General features: G+C 41.9%; 1 protein-coding gene across 5 annotated transcripts in view; it reads left to right on the top strand.

Moving 5' to 3' along the window:
• The first annotated feature begins 556 nt into the window (after nucleotides 1-556).
• The window catches only part of LOC115111166 (myocyte-specific enhancer factor 2C-like), a 132,184-nt gene continuing 112,224 nt past the window's right edge, over nucleotides 557-20,516 (top strand). Inside the window, exons 1-2 of one of the 5 annotated variants that reach the window (XM_065011428.1) lie at nucleotides 557-779; nucleotides 15,535-15,674. The gene's annotated coding sequence lies outside the window, so the exon portion shown is untranslated. Of the gene's footprint in view, nucleotides 780-15,534; nucleotides 15,675-17,557; nucleotides 18,048-20,516 lie in introns of those variants that run through there. The other 4 variants (XM_065011429.1, XM_065011427.1, XM_065011431.1 and 1 more) reach the window with 4 other exon arrangements.

Genomic DNA, 20,516 nt, shown 5'->3' with positions numbered 1-20,516 from the left:
ATCTGAAGTTAACCCCCCTCCTTCTAGGTTTAATTTATACCTTCACATACACCTGGATTAACCCTAATTTTCTTTGTGCAAATCAGACCGTTTAAAGCCAGATTATTTCAAGTTTATTTTACATCATGGTCGAGAAATTTTATTTTCATTAGTCCAGCATAAAATAGTAATTTAGTCCAGGACTTTATCTGGAAATCGCCCCTATATAGAGTATATCTAAAGAAAGGAGGGACAAGCTACATATTTGTTTTGTTTCTGGAGATGGCCACTAGTTCTTGGTACTAATAATGGTGTCTTTTCATCAAATGAAAGCAGGACGTGGGGTGTTGTTAAATGTGAGGGATGAAGGGGTATTTCTTTGCTCCTTCGTGGATGGTAACATTCTTTTGGGGGCAATAATCCAGGGTACATATGCCACCGCTGACAAAGTCTATGTGTCCCTGATCCCTCAGCGGGCTAAATATACTCAGGAGTGACTGGGGCAGGTGGATCGGGGGGAGGGGGACGTGGGGTGGGGGGTTTGGGGAGAACAAGTCTTGGGTTCAGTGTGGACAGAGATCAGGGGCAAAACACAACCCAAAACAGGGGTTTATATTCAAAGCCAGCTGGTCTGGCTTTTATACATGCAGGACATTTTTTGTTTTACAGTGAACTTTTACTCTTCTTTTACACTTATCTCTAACTATATATATTTTCTTTACCTGTGACTGTTTGATTGAGCTGTCCCTCAGCTGGTCCTGTAGGGTGGTACTTCCTGGAGAAGCAAAGATACGGTACGGGTGAGTTTACAGAGCACACCCTTAGCTTCCCCTTCTACTTTCCATGGTGTACTGTGACTTTCTGCTAGATGAAACATCTGGTTCTTTTTGCCATAGAGTGGATGATGACCAGCCATAAATCTGTTAAACAACTAACTATATTGTAATATAGTATTGGCATTAGTGTTAGTAAATTATTTATATTGACTTGTGTAGCCTATATTGAAAAGTGAAACAGTAACTTTGTCGTGTACCAACAATAAAAATACATCTGGATCTGCAATCAAACCCATTCGGGCAGAGAATGGACGCTAGGTTCTTTTACCTCAGGTACTTACAGTTAGTGCGTGACAGAGAACCAAGGTGATGGAAAAGCATAATGGTTGAGCTATGCTGAAGTTGGAGATCGGGCAGTCACAAACAGCTGTTGCCAATCACTTCTGTACCAGTGAATGGCCCATGGAGGATCCTGTACTGTAGCTACATGGGTTGGAGTTTTACATGTATACCTTTTAATTTCTCCAAGCCATGACAAATGGTTTGACTCTCTAGAGTAACTTCATACTGTCTTGTATTTTTTGTTTGAATTCGTCACAGTCAGTTTGGATTATTTGTCTTCCTAAGGTTAATTGCTAAGAACACCTCGTTGCGTAATCTGAAATCATCTGTGAGTGAAAAGTGTATGGCTTCAACATGCTGTTTGCCTTAGAAATAGCTTACCCCGCAAGGTAGCCACCTAAGTGGCTGCTGCAGACTTCAATATCAATTTGTATCACACAGAGGCCAACACTTAAATAAGACATTTCTCGCTAAGCAGTGAAACAAAGAGGAAATTTGTCATATTACACCAACTGAAGGGAGTTGATATTGAACTAACTGCCTCTCTGAAGGCAGGAGAAGAAAAATGTACTAAATAGCAGGAAAATGTCCTAAAACAACACCAAAGAATTCCAACCCAAACAAAAGTTGAGATTGATTTTTATGGATGCTGAAAGGCTTTGTTCAACTTTTTCTTCTGACATTTGATTCAAGGAATTTTAGTAACCTACGCAACATGTTTGAGTACTGTTGTTGATGGCCCATCAGCAGGCAATTAAGTAGCAGTGATAGCTATTATTAAAATGTACTAAAAACCCATAATAATAATAATTTAAATGTTATTATAAAATAAATAAATTATACATAGTATTAGTTTATAACACCACTCTTTGATATGCCATATCAACCAACACATTGAGACACAATTACTGCAAATTAATCCATGGAATAAATGTGTATATACTTTACCCTTTCTACATCTCCCGTCAAAATGCTTAGGTTTTCCATTTGAAATCCTTAGGTTTTCCATTTGAAATCCTCGGTGTCTGGGGATATTCTCTGTAGCTTTGGTTCTGTGTCACCTTGTTAGGTTCAACAAAGTGAGCCATTACTTTCCTTCCTCTTTAATATCAACCCTGAAGAGAGGGGACCTTAGAAGCATTGACCCAGTAAAAACCTCTCTTCACTTACAAACCTTTTTGCTGCAACAGTCCAGCGCTTTGATGGGAAATGGAGTTGAGGAAAGTCATTGTTTTTCCTCTCTTATCCAGGCCTCTCTATCCCTTTGAACTTCCAACCACCACCCCCATCCTGTTGCTTCGCCATCACCCTGTACCGTTGTACTGTTGCCTGTACTATATTACTTTGATGTATGTGCCCATCCTTCTGAGCTTCTCATAGTCTTGATACACTCCAAATTGACCTTCAATCAGTTAGTAATGTTAACGACAACTTATGCTTAGTGTGGGGTTGATAGCACTCTTGACATTTGCTGCACAGAGAGAACCCCAGGAATGTTTAAGTCTGTGTTTGTATCTAAACTTAGCTTCCTTGATGGCAGAGATTACGCTTGTGAGCACATAATACGCTTAATGTTATGAGTCTGGTGCAATTGATATGTTCGTTTGGATTTACACTAAGCCTTACGGAGAAATAGATTGCAGCGAAAGCAAAAGTGGTACATAGGCGTCCATTGCTACTGATTTGTTTTAATTGCTCTTGGCGTATGGCTTTGCAGTAGTTGTCATGGTAATGCTGCCTATTGGTGCTCCAGACGCCGTGTCCTTCCGTTACACAAGCCATACATTTCACATTTAAAACAAATGATCACTGAACCAAGACATATTACACACATGGAAGTAGTTTCATTGTGACGGCACTGAAAGGACAAGTACCTTCGTTCCACTGTAATTTCTTGCAGTAATGGGGCGGTAGTTTTCCTTTGTCTTCTATTTGCTTTATTACACCATTTCAAATTTCCACGTTCCAGCCGCAGTCCGGCCTCGTTTAGGAGAAATCCCTTTTCAGTCTGAGTCTACCGCCCTGAGCAGTGTCGTTGCCTGTACAGTACACCACACCACATGGTTTCTCTGCCGCTAGAGTGCCTGTGCACTAGAGTTGCCTAAATCTACAAAACATGAGTGGTGCTCGCTAGGCAGCGAAGCAGCAAGCCTTTTGATCTGCAGCTAATCTCAGTGGCCTACCTCTCATCTGATGGCGTCTGAATAAGAATAAGTCGGATTGATGCTGGAGGCACGGAGAGGTTTAGACGCCGCCTTGCGTCTGCCACACTCCGCTCCGCCGCGTGCCCTCCTTCACCGGGGGTCGCTGGGCCTACTGTGTCATGTCAGGTCTGCGTTTCACATTAACACACATCAACGTCCATTGGCATAGCTTGACAGCTAGATGTTATCAAAGACAGTTGCTGTATGGCAAGGTTCCCCAACTGACTGTAAAAACACCAGGAAATCAGCTCTAAGTGATTTTAAGTTTGGAAATCTGTTCCCAAGTATGCCAGCACGTACTAGAGAGACACGTGATCATCTACAAATCTAAGCAAGGTTTGAGATTACTATGTTTTAGACAAACATTATATCTGTTTGGGCTTCTTAAGGTCAATTTGCAGTCTACCAATTATTTGTAGTTATGTTCCGGCTCCCTGACCACAGCTGAATCTAGATGACAGTCCCTGCTGTATGGTGTAGGAGATGTGTACTGCATAGTTCTACTGAGTGGTGTTTTGTAGTGTTGAGAGGGATGTTTAGTAGTGTTGAGAGTTTAGAGTAGTGTTTAGAGGGATGTTTAGTAGTGTTGAGAGTTTAGAGTAGTGTTTAGAGGGATGTTTAGTAGTGTTGAGTGTTTAGAGTAGTTTTTAGATGTCACGACTTCCGCCGAAGTCGGTCCCTCTCCTTGTTCGGGCGGCGTTCGGCGGTCGACGTCACCGTCGAAAGCTTCTAGCCACCGCCGATCCACTTTTCATTTTCCATTTGTTCTGTCTTTTTCTTATCACACCTGGCTTCACTCAATCAATTACTTGTTTATTATTTAACCCTCTGTTCCCCATGTTGTATTTGTGAGTGATTGTTTATTGTATTTTCGGTCCGTCATTGTGTGCTCGTGAATTTTGTCATTTTGAGTAAAAGTAGGTTGATTACTAATATATTTGCTGTCCTGCGCCTGACTCTCTACACCAGCTACACACAAGACCCTTACATTAGAGGGATGTTTAGTAGTGTTGAGAGTTTAGAGTAGTGTTTAGAGGGATGTTTAGTAGTGTTGAGAGTTCAGAGTAGTGTTTAGATGGATGTTTAGTAGTCAGGAGAATAGCTGGAGGCCACAGCTGCTGTAAGGACATGTGCTGTGTAATGGTTGTCATAGGAATAAGAAACAGTGATCAGATCTATTCTTCCTTCCCCGGATCTCATGCCCTCACTTTAGACTCCAACCTCACTGACGAACGACAAACTGTGTCACCTAAACCTAATGGTTTTACAAGCCATGCAGGTCTCCAAAAGGCCCAAAGCCTGGCATATGGACTGACCCTGTTTATAATGTTTTAATTTCACCTTTATTTAACCAGGTAAGCTAGTTGAGAACAAGTTCTCATTTACAAGATAAAGCAAAGCAGTGTGAACAGACAACAACACAGAGTTACACATGGAGTAAACAATAAACAAGTCAATAACACAGTAGAAAAAAAAGAGTCTATAATCATTGTGTGCAAAAGGCATGGGGAGGTAGGCGAATAATTACAATTTAGCAGATTAACACTGGAGTGATAAATGATCAGATGGTCATGTGCAGGTAGAGATACTGGTGTGCAAAAGAGCAGAAAAGTAAATAAATAAAAACAGTATGGGGATGAGGTAGGTAAATTGGGTGGGCTATTTACCAATGGACTATGTACAGCTGCAGCGATCGGTTAGCTGCTCAGATAGCAGATGTTTAAAGTTGGTGAGGGAGATAAAAGTCTCCAACTTCAGTGATTTTTGCAATTCGTTCCAGTCACAGGCAGCAGAGAACTGAAAGGAAAGGCGGCCAAATGAGGTGTTGGCTTTAGGGATGATCAGTGAGATACACCTGCTGGAGCGCGTGATACAGATGGGTGTTGCCATCGTGACCAGTGAACTCTAGATCAGCCATGGCACGGTGTTGAAAGGTCCTGGGGTTTGGGCTGAACAAAACCTATGGGTGCTACGACATTCTTGTCACTCCAGTGGCCTGGACTTTCAGTTCCCGTTTGAATAATTTATGATTGGCTCTGATTGGCTTTCTTTACACCCTGTAGTGTGCAAAGAGCAGTATGGCAGTATCGCTACAGAGCCTCACTCACACACAACCTGCTCTGTACACCCCCTCTAACCTGTACTTCCACTAAGCTGTACACCTCCTAACCTGTACACCAACTAACCTCTACACCCCGATCCTATCAGACTCCTCTGTTTACACCCCTGTTCTACTGCACTGTGTGTCTGTGTCTGTGCCTGTGCCTGTGCCTGTGTCTGTGTGTCTGTGTGTCTGTGTGTCTGTGTGTGTGTGTGTGTGTGTGTGTGTGTGTGTGTGTGTGTGTGTGTGTGTGTGTGTGTGTGTGTGTGTGTGTGTGTGTGTGTGTGTGTGTGTGTGTGTGTGTGTGTGTGTGTGTGTGTGTGTGTGTGTGTGTGTGTGTGTGTGTGTGTGTGCAGCATGCCTGCATGCATACTTCAGGGCCAAATATATCTCCAGAAAGCTCTAGAATGAATTCTGAAGATGGTAGAGCGCATTCAGACTGGGTAGTCTTCTTGTATATGCTGTAGAATTCCAGCTAAACCTACAAATGATATCAAATTTCTATAATTTTATGTCAAACACTTAAATGTGATTTAGCCTACGGCAGTAGGATTTACAATGTGTTAACAATGGCAGTGTTCTACCTTAGTGGTTCCTGTACCACCAACTGTATTTTGTTCTGCCCAGAGTACCCCCTCATGTGCATTTATCCAGTAAGCCTATGGTTTCATGAGTCTTCTCAAGTACCCCCTGTGGATAGGCTAAGAACCCCCTTTGGATAGGCTAAGAACTAACTGTGGATAGGCTAAGAACTAACTGTGGATAGGCTAAGAACTAACTGTGGATAGGCTAAGAACTAACTGTGGATAGGCTAAGAACTAACTGTGGATAGGCTAAGAACTAACTGTGGATAGGCTAAGAACCCCCTGTGGATAGGCTAAGAACCCCCTGTGGAGAGGCTAATAACCCCCTGTGGATAGGCTAAGAACCCCCTGTGGATAGGCTAAGAACTAACTGTGGATAGGCTAAGAACTAACTGTAGATAGGCTAAGAACTAACTGTGGATAGGCTAAGAACTAACTGTGGATAGGCTAAGAACCCCCTGTGGATAGGCTAAGAACCCCCTGTGGAGAGGCTAAGAACCCCCTGTGGATAGGCTAAGAACTAACTGTGGTTAGGCTAAGAACCCCTGTGGATAGGCTAAGAACCCCTTGTGGGTAGGCTAAGAACCCCCTGTGGGTAGACTAAGAACCCCCTGTGGATAGGCTAAGAACCCCTGTGGATAGACTAAGAACCCCCTGTGGGTAGACTAAGAACCCCCTGTGGATAGGCTAAGAACCCCCTGTGGGTAGACTAAGAACCCCCTGTGGATAGGCTAAGAACCCCTGTGGATAGACTAAGAACCCCTGTGGATAGACTAAGAACCCCTGTGGATAGACTAAGAGCCCCCTGTGGATAGGCTAAGAACCCATGTGGATAGACTAAGAACCCCCTGGAAGTTCTAGTAGCCTTGGTTGGAACCACTGCTCTACCTTGATCATGTGAATATTCACATTATAACTATGACTGCTGAAATGTCAGATCACGTGTGTGATCTTTCCACTGCTACAGGGTAACACACAACATCTGTCAGGCATAGCTTCTGCTCAGCCTCAGGAAACACCGGTTGGCACCATTCGACTGGAAACAAAAAAAAATCTACATTGGCATCCCCACTTTACAGGCTCCTGAAGAAAAGAGGGCTGAAACAATGAAATAACTGTGCCAGTTTCTGAGCAGTTAGGAGTGAATTACTTGTCAGCCATTCAATTGGAGGAAAAATCATTAGCGAGTGAGAGGCACTTCTTTTTTCTCACATGAAGTAATCTGGAGACAAAGGGAACTTTGAGTGAAATACTGAAATATACAGTGAAACCATGTCAGTCACGCATTCTCCGCAGGGAAGAAAAGAGGACTTTAGGAAGCAGTGATGACTGTCCCTGACAGCATTTGTGATTTTAGCAGCCTAAAACATTGGACATAAAGGTGGCTATATCAAATTGAATTTGATGTGAATATTAAAACTATGCATGTATTGATGAAATATTCAGCTTTTAATGAGGCTGTGTGTTGCTATTTGAATTATCATCTAAAAAGGAAGTAATTTGTAATATTTTACAATCCATTGAAACAAAAATGGAGCAATGACATGCATACCTTTCATTAACAAAGAAACATTATGTGAACTGTTTGGGGTAAAATTATTTGTGGCTCATTGTTAGATAGCTGAAAGATGAGTTCTCATCAGTTTCACTGTGCAATGCAACTCACAGCCCATTTTGCTTAACCAGTTGAATAAGCTTTGAAAAGGCTCTACAGCTCCCCTATAGGCAGCACTCATAGTTGCATAACACATACATTGCATTGGTCTCCAGTCCACATGGAGGGTTACAACAATAGTTCACACTTTCAACATCAAACACTGGGAATCTCACATGATAATCTCATCATTATTTGAATAATTAATCAATGTATCTATATAATCACCAGCCAAGTCTCATATGGCATATGTTCAGTAGTAGACAGTATGGTTTTACAGAGCGGGGTAGGTGGTGGTTATCTCAAAGTGAAGACCCAACGTGTCCCTAATGTTGGCCTCCCATTTCAGTACGAATAGCAGTAGTTCAGCCAGTGAATACAGTTACACGATCATGGGCCTTTTCCTGTGGGGTAACAGGAGTGCCAGGCAGAACAAAGGGAGAGCTTGTCATACTGCCAGCCTGCTCTCATAGACTAGACGTAGCATAGTAAATGTAAATCTGGGAACCCAAATTAACATAATATGTTACGTTTAGTATGGTTAAGACAGAAGGTACCTAAGGTACCTAATGGCAAAAACTAAAATAGTGTAGTTGGTTGGGGTGGATGGATGGATATCGCAAATGTCTAGAAACCCAAAGGTTGCGTGGTCGAATCTCATCAAGGACAACTTTAGCATTGTAGATAATTAGCAACTTTGCATTTACTTACTACTTTGCAACTACTTAGCATGTTAGCCAACCCTTCCCCTATCCTCTAACCTTAACCTTATCTCTAACCTTAACCCTAACCTTAACCTTAACCCCTAAACCTAACCCCTAGCCTAGCTAACGTTAACCACCTAGCTAAAGTTTGCATTAGCCACCTAGCGACCTAGCTAACGTTGGCCACAACAAAATGGAATTCGTACCATATCATACAGCAAATTCATAAGATATTCTACATATTACAATCCGTAACATATTGTACGTATTACAATTTGAACAATATCATACGAATTATAATTTGTAACAAATCATAGGAAATGTTATTTTATTAATATTATTTTTTAATTTATTTCACCTTTATTTAACAAGGTAGGCTTGTTGAGAACAAGTTCTAATTTACAACTGTGGCCAAGATAAAGCAAAGCAGTGCGACACAAACAACAACACAGAGTTCCACATGGAAAAAACAAGCATACAGTCAATAACACAATAGGAAAAAAATTAGGTCTTTATACAGTGTGTGCAAATGGCGTGAGGAGATAGGATGATGGTCATCTACAAATTAATACGTACCTAACTAAACTTAACATATCCTACTAATTGTTACGTCTACCCTTGAGTCCAAGTTGGTACTACTTGTGCCTCATCCATAATGGATCAAAGGTGTAGAGTTCGGACACTGTTTGAACAACACAACATGCAAATTACCAGAATTGTCTCTCACTTGGCAAAGCTCTATAACGATTTCACCATTGCTTCACCATGCAGTCATCACGCAAAAGGCATGGGAATACTTCCAGGCAAAATATCAGAGTCAGTGGGTTATATGCAATTAACTAGACCTCGAAAAAACGTTTAGTATTGAAAAGTACAATTGTGAACATATTATAGTCAGTAGGTTATGTGACATTAATTAGACCTCAAAAAAATCTTTAGTATCGAGAAGTTCAATTGTGAACATGTTAGCACTGCATATGCATTACATCCTGGCATTGTAGCGTTGGGCATACACAACATGTCATTAGACAGGCCTTGCTTCACAAAAGCGCCTCTAGCTAAATTAAAGCTCTTTAGGACTTTATGGGGGAAATAAAATAACATACTGCCATAATGAATAGTGAAAAGACTGGCTCTCTGCATTGTACGGAGGGAACATTTTCCATGGCTCTTGAGCCACTGCTAGTGGGGGGAATAGTGAGGGGATCGGACCGTAAAAGAAAGATAGCCCTGTTCGTTGATCCCTGTAATGGCCTGTAGGTCTGGGGGTTAAACAGTACAGTATAATCGCCATGTGTCTCCGGCTAACAAATCAAATCAGTCCCCCCAAAAATGGTCACATGCACCAAATACCACAATACTTACTTACAAGCCCATAACCAACTACGCAGTTTTAAATATTTACTAAATAAACTAAAGTAAAAAATAAAAGAACAACAATAAAAGAAGAGTAACGAGGCTACAGTACATACAGGGGTACCGGTAATACGCTGTTTTCATGGGTGAATTCGATGGCTCAGGCCAGAGAGGGTGACTAGAACACTACTAGGCCATACTAGATCATTATTATACCATATTTTCAGACTCTCACCTGGGAATCTGGGAAACTAATTTGATTGTGTACGGAAATATATTGAGATATTAAACACAATTGTCTCGCTTGTATCTATGGTTTCAAACATAAGGCATCGGTTAATTAAAACGTGTATTTCTCACCGTTGATCTTCTAATTATACTGAACAGTGGTATCCTTCTACAACTGTAATTACTAATGATATTGCCTTCAGAGTTTCATTATGTGCTTTATTATTAAGGCAGACAAAATTATATGTAATGTAATGCTTTGGATCACTTAGACAAACAGTGCAGCAGAGAAGGGAATGGAAAGGTCCTATATCTTTGTCTCTGATTATTCTCCTGTGGACTGTGAAGTGATTATTGTGATAGTGTAGTGAGTATTGTGATGGTGTAGTGAGTATTGTGATGGTGTAGTGAGTATTGTGATGGTGTAGTGAGTATTGTGATGGTGTAGTGAGTATTGTGATGGTGCAGCGGGTATTGTGATGGTGTAGTGAGTATTGTGATGGTGTAGTGAGTATTGTGATGGTGTAGTGAGTATTGTGAGGGTGTAGTGAGTATTGTGATGGCGCAGTGAGTATTGTGATGGTGTAGTGAGTATTGTGATGGTGTAGCGAGTATTATGATGGTGAAGTGAGTATTATGATGGTGTAGTGAGTATTGTGATGGTGCAGTGAGTATTGTGATGGTGTAGTGAGTATTGTGATGGTGTAGCGAGTATTGTGATGCTGTAGCGAGTATTGTGATGGTGTAGTGAGTATTGTGAAGGTGTATCTTCCAAGAGATCAAAAGCCAGGACAAATGGTAGACTGATCTAGAGATTGGGGATGACACACACACACACGTGTGCAGACACACACACGCATGCGGACACACGCCTGCGGACATTCACACACACACACACACACCACACACATTCCCACGATCTATAGCTTTGTGGATCCTGTGTGGAGTTGGCCTTTAGGTCTCTACAAACTCCCTCTGATGTGTTTGGTCGTCTCATCATGTAAAATCAAGCCAATGTCAAAACAACACCTGTCTCTCTCCAATAGGAGACAGAGAAAAACTGTCACACACCAAAAACTGGAAGCCTGTTCAGACAGAGCAGCACCACTTCAAATATGTCACTGCAGCGCTAGCTAATTCTCTGGAGTGGGACTGAGTGCTTCACAACATTATCAACTGTGACAGGCAGATTGTGTTTTCACGTGAGCATGATCGACAACAGATTACACACGGCCTGGGCCGTTCCTGTTGGCCCAAGAAATGTGTTGGTGTTTATCTCACTCTTATGAAAGGCAGACTGGCTACTTTGCTTCTTTCAGTTACACACACATACACACACACACACACCCATATATTTAGGCAGCCCAATTATGTGTGTGACACATGCTCTGAAGTCAGTGCCAGGGAAGGCTTCAGAAACAATCTGAGCCAGATCAAAATCACTAACCACACTATGTGTGTTTGACTCACATCCAGTCGCCATTTTCCTCTTCTCCTCTATCCACAATGCATGCCAAACCTCATGAAATTGCATTTGCCCAAAAGCCTACCGTCTGTGTACACATGGTGACATATTTCAAATTGTATAATCATTCTGGCAAACAGTACGTTTTATTCATGGAACTTTGAAGCGGCTGTCAATTCCCCTAAAGTGCTAAACATGTTCAGGTCGGGATCTCTCATAACTGGGAGAGACAGGGGGAGGGAAGCCCCAATACAGTATGTTCAGGTCGGGATCTCTCATAACTGGGAGAGACAGGGGGAGGGAAGCCCCAATTCAGTATGTTCAGGTCGGGATCTCTCATAACTGGGAGAGACAGGGGGAGGGAAGCCCCAATACAGTATGTTCAGGTCGGGATCTCTCATAACTGGGAGAGAAAGGGGGAGGGAAGCCCCAATACAGTATGTTCAGGTCGGGATCTCTCATAACTGGGAGAGACAGGGGGAGGGAAGCCCCAATACAGTATGTTCAGGTCGGGATCTCTCATAACTGGGAGAGACAGGGGGAGGTAAGCCCCAATACAGTATGTTCAGGTCGGGATCTCTCATAACTGGGAGAGACAGGGGTAGGGAAGCTCCAATACAGTATGTTCAGGTCGGGATCTTTCATAACTGGGAGAGACAGGGGGAGGGAAGCCCCAATACAGTATGTTCAGGTCGGGATCTCTCATAACTGGGAGAGACAGGGGGAGGGAAGCCCCAATACAGTATGTTCAGTTCGGGATCTCTCATAACTGGGAGAGACAGGGGGAGGGAAGCCACAATACAGTATGTTCAGGTCGGGATCTCTCATAACTGGGAGAGACAGGGGGAGGGAAGCCCCAATACAGTATGTTCAGGTCGGGATCTCTCATAACTGGGAGAGACAGGGGGAGGGAAGCCCCAATACAGTATGTTCAGGTCGGGATCTCTCATAACTGGGAGAGACAGGGGGAGGGAAGCCCCAATACAGTATGTTCAGGTCGGGATCTCTCATAACTGGGAGAGACAGGGCGAGGGAAGCCCCAATACAGTATGTTCAGTTCGGGATCTCTCATAACTGGGAGAGACAGGGGGAGGGAAGCCCCAATACAGTATGTTCAGGTCGGGATCTCTCATAACTGGGAGAGACAGGGGGAGGGAAGCCCCAATACAGTATGTTCAGGTCGGGATCTCTCATAACTGGGAGAGATAGGGGGAGGGAAGCCCCAATACAGTATGTTCAGGTCGGGATCTCTCATAACTGGGAGAGACAGGGGGAGGGAAGCCCCAATACAGTATGTTCAGGTCGGGATCTCTCATAACTGGGAGAGACAGGGGGAGGGAAGCCCCAATACAGTATGTTCAGGTCGGGATCTCTCATAACTGGGAGAGACAGGGGGAGGGAAGCCCCAATACAGTATGTTCAGGTCGGGATCTCTCATAACTGGGAGAGACAGGGGAGGGAAGCCCCAATACAGTATGTTCAGGTCGGGATCTCTCATAACTGGGAGAGACAGGGGGAGGGAAGCCCCAATACAGTATGTTCAGGTCGGGATCTCTCATAACTGGGAGAGACAGGGGGAGGGAAGCCCCAATACAGTATGTCAGGAGGGGACAGTGGGCTCCAGGGGTGGGCTAAATGTACTTTCATTGGAAATATATACACACTTAACACTAAACTAGACAAATCTCGGGTCAAGTTAAAAGTAAAGGAACGCGGTATATTATGCTCTCTGACCCCTTCTGAAATTAGATGACATGTCCCATCACTGTAGGAATTAGATTTACTCAAATACGGACAACACTCAACATTCCAGTGGGTGGTAAAATGCATCATATGCTTCGTGAACAATATAATCTGGAGACAAGATGTACTTTGACTATAAAACAACGTTTGGAACACTATTTTTAAACAAATCAAAACGGAACTAAAAAGCCATGGACTCCAGAAAAACTATTAGGCAAAAACCTCCATGGACACTATTACATCCGTAAACCATGCAATAATGAAGCCATGTATTGGTGTGAAAGCTGAATTGCAGTTACAATATATTATGACTGATACTTAAAACTTAAATAAAGCTTATTTTAAACCAAAAAAAAGATAGATTAAAGGGGGTGTGGGGTTGCTATCAGCGTGCCAGATTAATTAATGTTTTTAATTTATTTTATTTTACCTTTATTTAACCAGGTAGGCTAGTTGAGAACAAGTTCTCATTTACAACTGCGACCTGACCAAGATAAATCATAGCAGTGTGAACAGAAAACAACACAGAGTTACACATGGAGTAATCAATAAAAAATAAAAAATAAAGAGTCTATATACATTGTGTGCAATAGGCATGAGGAGGTAGGCGAATAATTACAATTTAGCAGATTAACACTGGAGTGATAAATGATCAGATGGCCATGTGCAGGTAGAGATACTAGTGTGCAAAAGAGCAGAAAAGTAAATAAACGAAAACAGTATGGGGATGAGGTAGGTATATTGGGTGAGCTATTTACCGATGGACTATGTACAGCTGCAGCGATCGGTTAGCTGCTCAGATAGCAGATGTTTAAAGTTGGTGAGGGAGATAAAAGTCTCCAACTTCAGCGATTTTTGCAATTTGTTCCAGTCACAGGCAGCAGAGAACTGGAAGGAAAGGCGGCCAAATGAGGTGTTGGCTTTAGGGATGATCAGTGAGATACACCTGCTGGAGCACGTGCTACAGGTGGGTGTTGCCATCGTGACCAGTGAACTGAGATAAGGCGGAGCTTTACCTAGCATGGACTTGTAGATGACCTGGAGCCAGTGGGTCTGGCGACGAATATGTAGCGAGGGCCAGCCGACTAGAGCATACAAGTCGCAGTGGTGGTATAAGGTGATTTAGTAACAAAGTGGATGGCACTGTGATAAACTGCATCCAGTTTGCTGAGTAGAGTATTGGAAGCCATTTTGACTATCCTACCGAAGTCGAGGATCGGTAGGATAGTCAGTTTTACTAGGGTAAGTTTGGCGGCGTGAGTGAAGGAGGCTTTGTTGCGAAATAGAAAGCCGATTCTACATTTGATTTTGGATTGGAGATGTTTGATATGAGTCTGGAAGGAGAGTTTACAGTTTAGCCAGACACCTAGGTACTTATAGATGTCCACATATGAATGCGTCAGACCAGTTTAGGATACTAAGTGTCACGCCCTGACCTTAGACTGCCTTTTATTCTCTCATTTGGTTAGGTCGGGGTGTGACTAGGGTGGGTACTCTAGTTTTTTAAATTTCTATGTTGGCCTGGTATGGTTCCCAATCAGAGGCAGCTGTCTATCGTTGTCTCTGATTAGGGATCATATTTAGGCAGCCTTTTCCTACTGGGTTTTTGTGGGATCTTGTTTTTGTATTGTAGCCTTTTTGCACTACAAAGCTGCACTTTAGTTTTGTTAGTCTTTATTGTTTTGTTGCTGGTTCACATTAAATAACATGATGGACGCCTTCCACGCTGCACCTTGGTCCAATCCTTCCAACAACGATCATTACACTAAGTCAATCTATTTACAAGACAACTGAGCAAAAGACTACAAGAAGAATGTGAGATGAGCAGATGTATCAATGTCCTAAAATTGCTGTCCACAGAAAAACAGGGTGGCACAACAATGTCTGCAGATGTGTAACATTTAGTTGGTAACTGTATAGCCACAAGACAAAACAGACTTAGTCAGATATGCTGACCCGATCAGTCTCACTCCACTCTCTAATGGAGTCAGTAACTAAATCCCTCTCTAAAGTTATCCAATGTAAATAATATGATCATGATACTACTTAATAGCACATTACAATGTGTCTGCCCATGATGCGTAGCACTGACAGTGCTTATGACTATTTTAGAACTATTTTCATATTGTTCAAAAACCATACGCTGTGACTGTATAAGCCACCAGATGGGGAAAACTCTCATCCCATCTAATTTGCAACACCATCGAATAAGTTCAGTCATTTCAGTGTGTTGATGCAATAACTCCCTTTTCCATAGACTCCTCCCTCTAGACCCTGGCCACATCAGGACACCTATCATACCTTCAATATTATATTTTCATCTCTCAGATACTCTTATATAAGTGACTAGTTTAACAAGCATTCTCCCAGTCTGATTGCCTTACTCTGATCTCTCCAGGTGCCAAACGACCGAAGACAACCTCAAAACACAGACACCCACCAGGACATTTCTGATGAATCACTGAGAGACCACAAACAACACACACACACACACACACACCCCACAGAGAGGGCACTGAGGCTGATGTCTGGAAAGTGGTGGGTACAAGCTCCTTTAAATTGTACAGTCTGTCACTCCATAGCAATACATAATAAACTGTACGTCACTCCATAGCAACCCATAATAAACTGTACACTCTGTCACTCCATAGAAAGCCATAATAAACTGTACAGTCTGTCACTCCATAGCGACACATATTAAACTGTACATCACTCCATAGCAACCCATAATAAACTGTACACTCTGTCACTTCATAGAAAGCCATAATAAACTGTACAGTCTGTCACTCCATAGCAACACATAATAAACTGTACATCACTCCATAGCAACCCATAATAAACTGTACACTGTCACTCCATAGAAAGCCATAATAAACTGTACAGTCTGTCACTCCATAGCAACACATATTAAACTGTACATCACTCCATAGCAACCCATAATAAACTGTACACTCTGTCACTCCATAGAAAGCCATAATAAACTGTACAGTCTGTCATTCCATAGCAACACATAATAAACTGTACATCACTCCATAGCAACCCATAATAAACTGTACACTGTCACTCCATAACAACCCATAATAAACTGTATAGTCTGTCACTCCATAGCAACCCATTATAAACTGTACAGTCTGTCACTCCATAGTTACCCATAACACACGTCACAGTAAAGATACTCGGCAGCACACCGTAAGTAAAGCTCCACAAATCATCTCAGGACTAAGATTCCTCTATCCCATGTCATTCAACTACAAAGTTGTGTGTTATGTTAAAGTTACTATGTGACCTGTGTCATGTGTGGGTGTCACTTAGTGTTTTAGCATGCTGAGCTCCATGGCCTAACCTTGATAACTGTCATGATGTGCGATGGGCCTCCTATGTCTAATAGCCTCTAGCCTATCGATTGTTCTAGTGTTCATCCAGGGGAAATTCAATTAAAGATTAAAGGGTCACGTGACGTGAAGGTGGTATCCTGAGTAATCGGACACCAAAGGTTTCAGTTACAGACCCTAGTGTCCGCCCGTCAAGCAGATTAGCCAGCTTGATTTATTTATTAACTGATTTCATGTTCCTCTTTTTTTCTCAGACTTGCCTTGTACAGTACTGAGGTGACAGGCCCGCCCAGCAGATAAAGGGTTAAAATAATGCTAAGCTATTCTACAGCCAGGTAGACTTTTGACACAAAGGCCAAATGTTTCTTACTAGGGGAAATGAAGAGGACCAGTGTTTAAACAACTATTCCAGAATGTTGAAGCTGAGATGCATGATGTGAATATATCAGAACTGTGGTATTACCCAACCTATCTGAGGTCCATCTCACAAACCCTCTTGGCTCCTTTGTCTTGTCTGAAGTGGCATACTTGCTGTTCCAATTGTTATCTTCACACTAATTGAGTGGATGATTTGAGATCATTTGGATGGGGGATAACCCTTGCTAATTTGCTCATGTTTACTGTCTGTGTCAGGCCTTATCTCGGGAGATAACTGGAGCATGGAGAATGATTGACAGGTGCAGAACAACTGTAGATGAAAGTTACATTTTCTCACAGAAACATTTTCTTATGCAAATATCTGAATGTTTTTAGAAATCGTCCTGTGACAAAAATGAAACAATGTATTATTATGAATATTATTATTATTATTATAATTGTACCTGTTTTGTCCATAGGCTATGCTGCATCCAATCAAAGACAATATTACAGTCAACTGGGCCTACATATTTAACGCTTAATTAATGACAGTGTGTAATGTTAATATAATCAATTACAAGGACAACAACCACAACAGTTTGGCCACGTGAATTTCATTAGGTGGGCCAGCTGCACAAGTTAAAAGTACACCCTCCACGGTTATTTATTTAAAGCACATAGCCGCCATAATCATACTCTCTGACAGTCCTTTCACAGTGCTTAATTGTCCGTCCACTTTATCAGGTTTGTGATAATAATGCATTAGTGCTAAGCCTCTCTCATCAAAGTAGTTGAGAAATGTGAGCCCGCCCCCTTTCAGGAGTAAAACCTAATATTTCTCTGCGCTGGGAGAGGGTGAGGGAGAGACTCGGCCAGGATTGTGGGAGCGAAGAGAAACAGCCCTCACAACATCATCAGCTACAGACGTCCACGGCTTCAACCGTCCCTTCTTTTCGCCGACACATCACTGGAGACCAAGCAACCATCCTCACTGTCCTCAAAGACACAGTCAGACGAGAGAGTGGCTAGTTTTTGATATTATTTCATAGTGCCGTTCTTTTTTGAGTTGCGTTGCTACCAGTGCTGGATTTAAGTGCGTCTTTGCGAAGTCCATCCCGGGCACCCAACGGCTTCCTGTACGCTCTGTCATTCGGCCGGACGACACAACCGGAGACTGCCTGTGGTATCTCGCACTTACCGGACAGATTTCATGCATAATAAAGTGAGTAACGTGCTCCTACATTTATCAAATCTTTGTCATATCCAGAGAACACGTTGTATCTCGATGGAAGCAGCGAGGCGTCTTTATTTAGAATCTTTGGTGTCAGTTTGACATCACCGGTAAACTTGAGCGCTATTTTGAAGCGCGTTACCTCCCCAAAAACTTCACTACTACACCTATTGATACAATGTGACAATGAACATCTTATCTCAAAGCATATGACAACGGTGTCTGTTAATTAAATAGGCTACAAGCAGCAAAATAAGTACGAGAGTCAAGTTTTGTCTCATGGTTTTGTTGTCACATAAGTGTTGCTTTGACCTTGCAGTGTTTCTTTCCCACAATATCGCAGCACCATATCCACAGGCGCACAATAGACTGATAGAGCTACTGGCAGCGTCCTATATTGAAGCGTTATGGCATTATATTATTCAGCATTTTACAATAATTACTCTGAAAATTTTGTATAGGCCTATTAGTTTAAATATATATATATATATATTTATTTATTTTTTAAACTAATCTATATATTTAAACTAAACTATAGATATACCGGTAGGCGCGTAGATACATTTATAACAAGTCACAACCCGGAATAAAATTCATAATTTCTGCTGGTCTCACAAATGAGTAAAGTATTGACTGTTAATAATGATGAATAATGAAGTATACCCTGCTTTATATGAGTGGCCCATTTTGGAGACTGAATTCAACTTGTCAGAAGTTAGGCTTGACACATTTTACATTACAACCAAGTTTCCCAATGCATTCTGAATCAATGCAACTCAACATAATCATGTTTTACTGGTATATTATGAAGATGTGAGTTAGTTGTCTTAATTGACTCTTTTTAATGATTGAAAACAAGTCACATTCACACCTGTTAACTGACATTACTGCCAGATCAAATGATTCAGCTTCCCTGTTGGATTTGTATGCCATAGTTTCACAGTCTAATAGAACATCCAACGATACAATATTCATGTGTAATTGTAGTCAGTCAAGCAATGTAGCTAAATTGTGGAGGATAGATAGCCTAGTGATGACAATTCAGACAAACTAAAGTGTGTCTGTTTTCTTGGAGCAGGAAGATACTAGTAGGTTTTTGCCGTTTCTACCTATCAGAAATATAAGTACATAATTATTAAGCTATATGCATAGCATATTTTTTGGTCTGTAAAGTCAGGGCTCTATGTTCATTGAACAAATATATTATATATAACATTTCACTCATGATAGCTTTTGTATAGTAGAAATGTTCTGTGAAGTCTTTAAACCAGGCTAAATTGAGCTTGTTATAAAGAGTGGGACAGAGAACACTGTCTGAAATAACCTGTGGTAATTGTAATTACTTTTGAGAAATGTAAATTAAAATTGCATTCATATTTTGGATATAATATAATTTGGAACCCCTCATACATATTTACACAAATAAAGTAAGGCACATTTTATATGTTAAATAGTGCCTTCATTTCTGATACCTTAGGGAAACTGAGCTTGCTAAGACTGAGTGTGTATTATTCAGATTGTATGCGCTTGCATATCTAATATTAATATAATAATACTTTTTATACTGTAAATTAGTATCATGATGTGAAATGAAAATGATCTATTTACTCAATGCCATGATTTCTCAAAATGAGTCACAATTATTGAATTGCCTAATTCTGAAGTTTCTGGATGATTTTGTAGAAAGGAATTGAGCAGAGGCAGTGATTGTGAGGACATTCTGGAAAAGTACAGCCCCATCCAGAGGCTTTTAGAGTTGCTACCACCTCTGGGCTGTTGGACTACTGGAAATACAAGCAACGCTCAGTGCAAGGCTAATGTCTCTGCGTTTATCAGTAATATCAGCTCAGTATTCAGTAAAGTGGGATTTGCTTGTTTGATTCAAGGCTCCAGTGTATTTTGCATTACTCAGAATGTTCTGGATGTTCTGTTGTGAAGGAGTAGATGGGAAGTTGCCCTTTGGCAAGGAGTAGTGGACATACACATTTACTGTACTCCTTCCCACTCCCACCATCAATGAAGATGTTCTTTGTGTCGCTCGCCTGTTGCTCTCTCGGGATTTAGAGTTAGGTTAATCTGCTCAGAGGGAAGGTGAGCGCTCACATGTGGACACACGATTACACACAGAGGACTCTCTCAGCCAAGCTCTGTAATATCAGAGTCACACACTCTCTCTCTCTCTCTCTCTCTCTCTCTCTCTCTCTCTCTCTCTCTCTCTCTCTCTCTCTCGCTCCCTCTCTCGCTCTCTCTCTCTCTCTCTCTCTCTCTCTCCCACTCTCTCTCTCTCTCTCTCTCTCTCCCACTCTCTCTCTCTCTCTCTCTCTCTCTCTCTCTCTCTCTCTCCCCTCTGTTCTCTATGCTCTCTCTCTCTCTCTCTCTCTCTCTCTCTCCCTCTGTTCTCTATGCTCTCTCTCTCTCTCTCTCTCTCTCTCTCTCTCTCTCTCTCTCTCTCTCTCTCTC

The sequence above is a fragment of the Oncorhynchus nerka genome, linkage group LG27, assembly GCF_034236695.1.
Source record: "Oncorhynchus nerka isolate Pitt River linkage group LG27, Oner_Uvic_2.0, whole genome shotgun sequence".
NCBI classification, from domain to species: Eukaryota; Metazoa; Chordata; class Actinopteri; order Salmoniformes; family Salmonidae; genus Oncorhynchus; species Oncorhynchus nerka.
The sequence above is the reverse complement of the archived record's forward strand: the minus strand, read 5'-3'. Positions and strand labels throughout refer to the sequence as shown.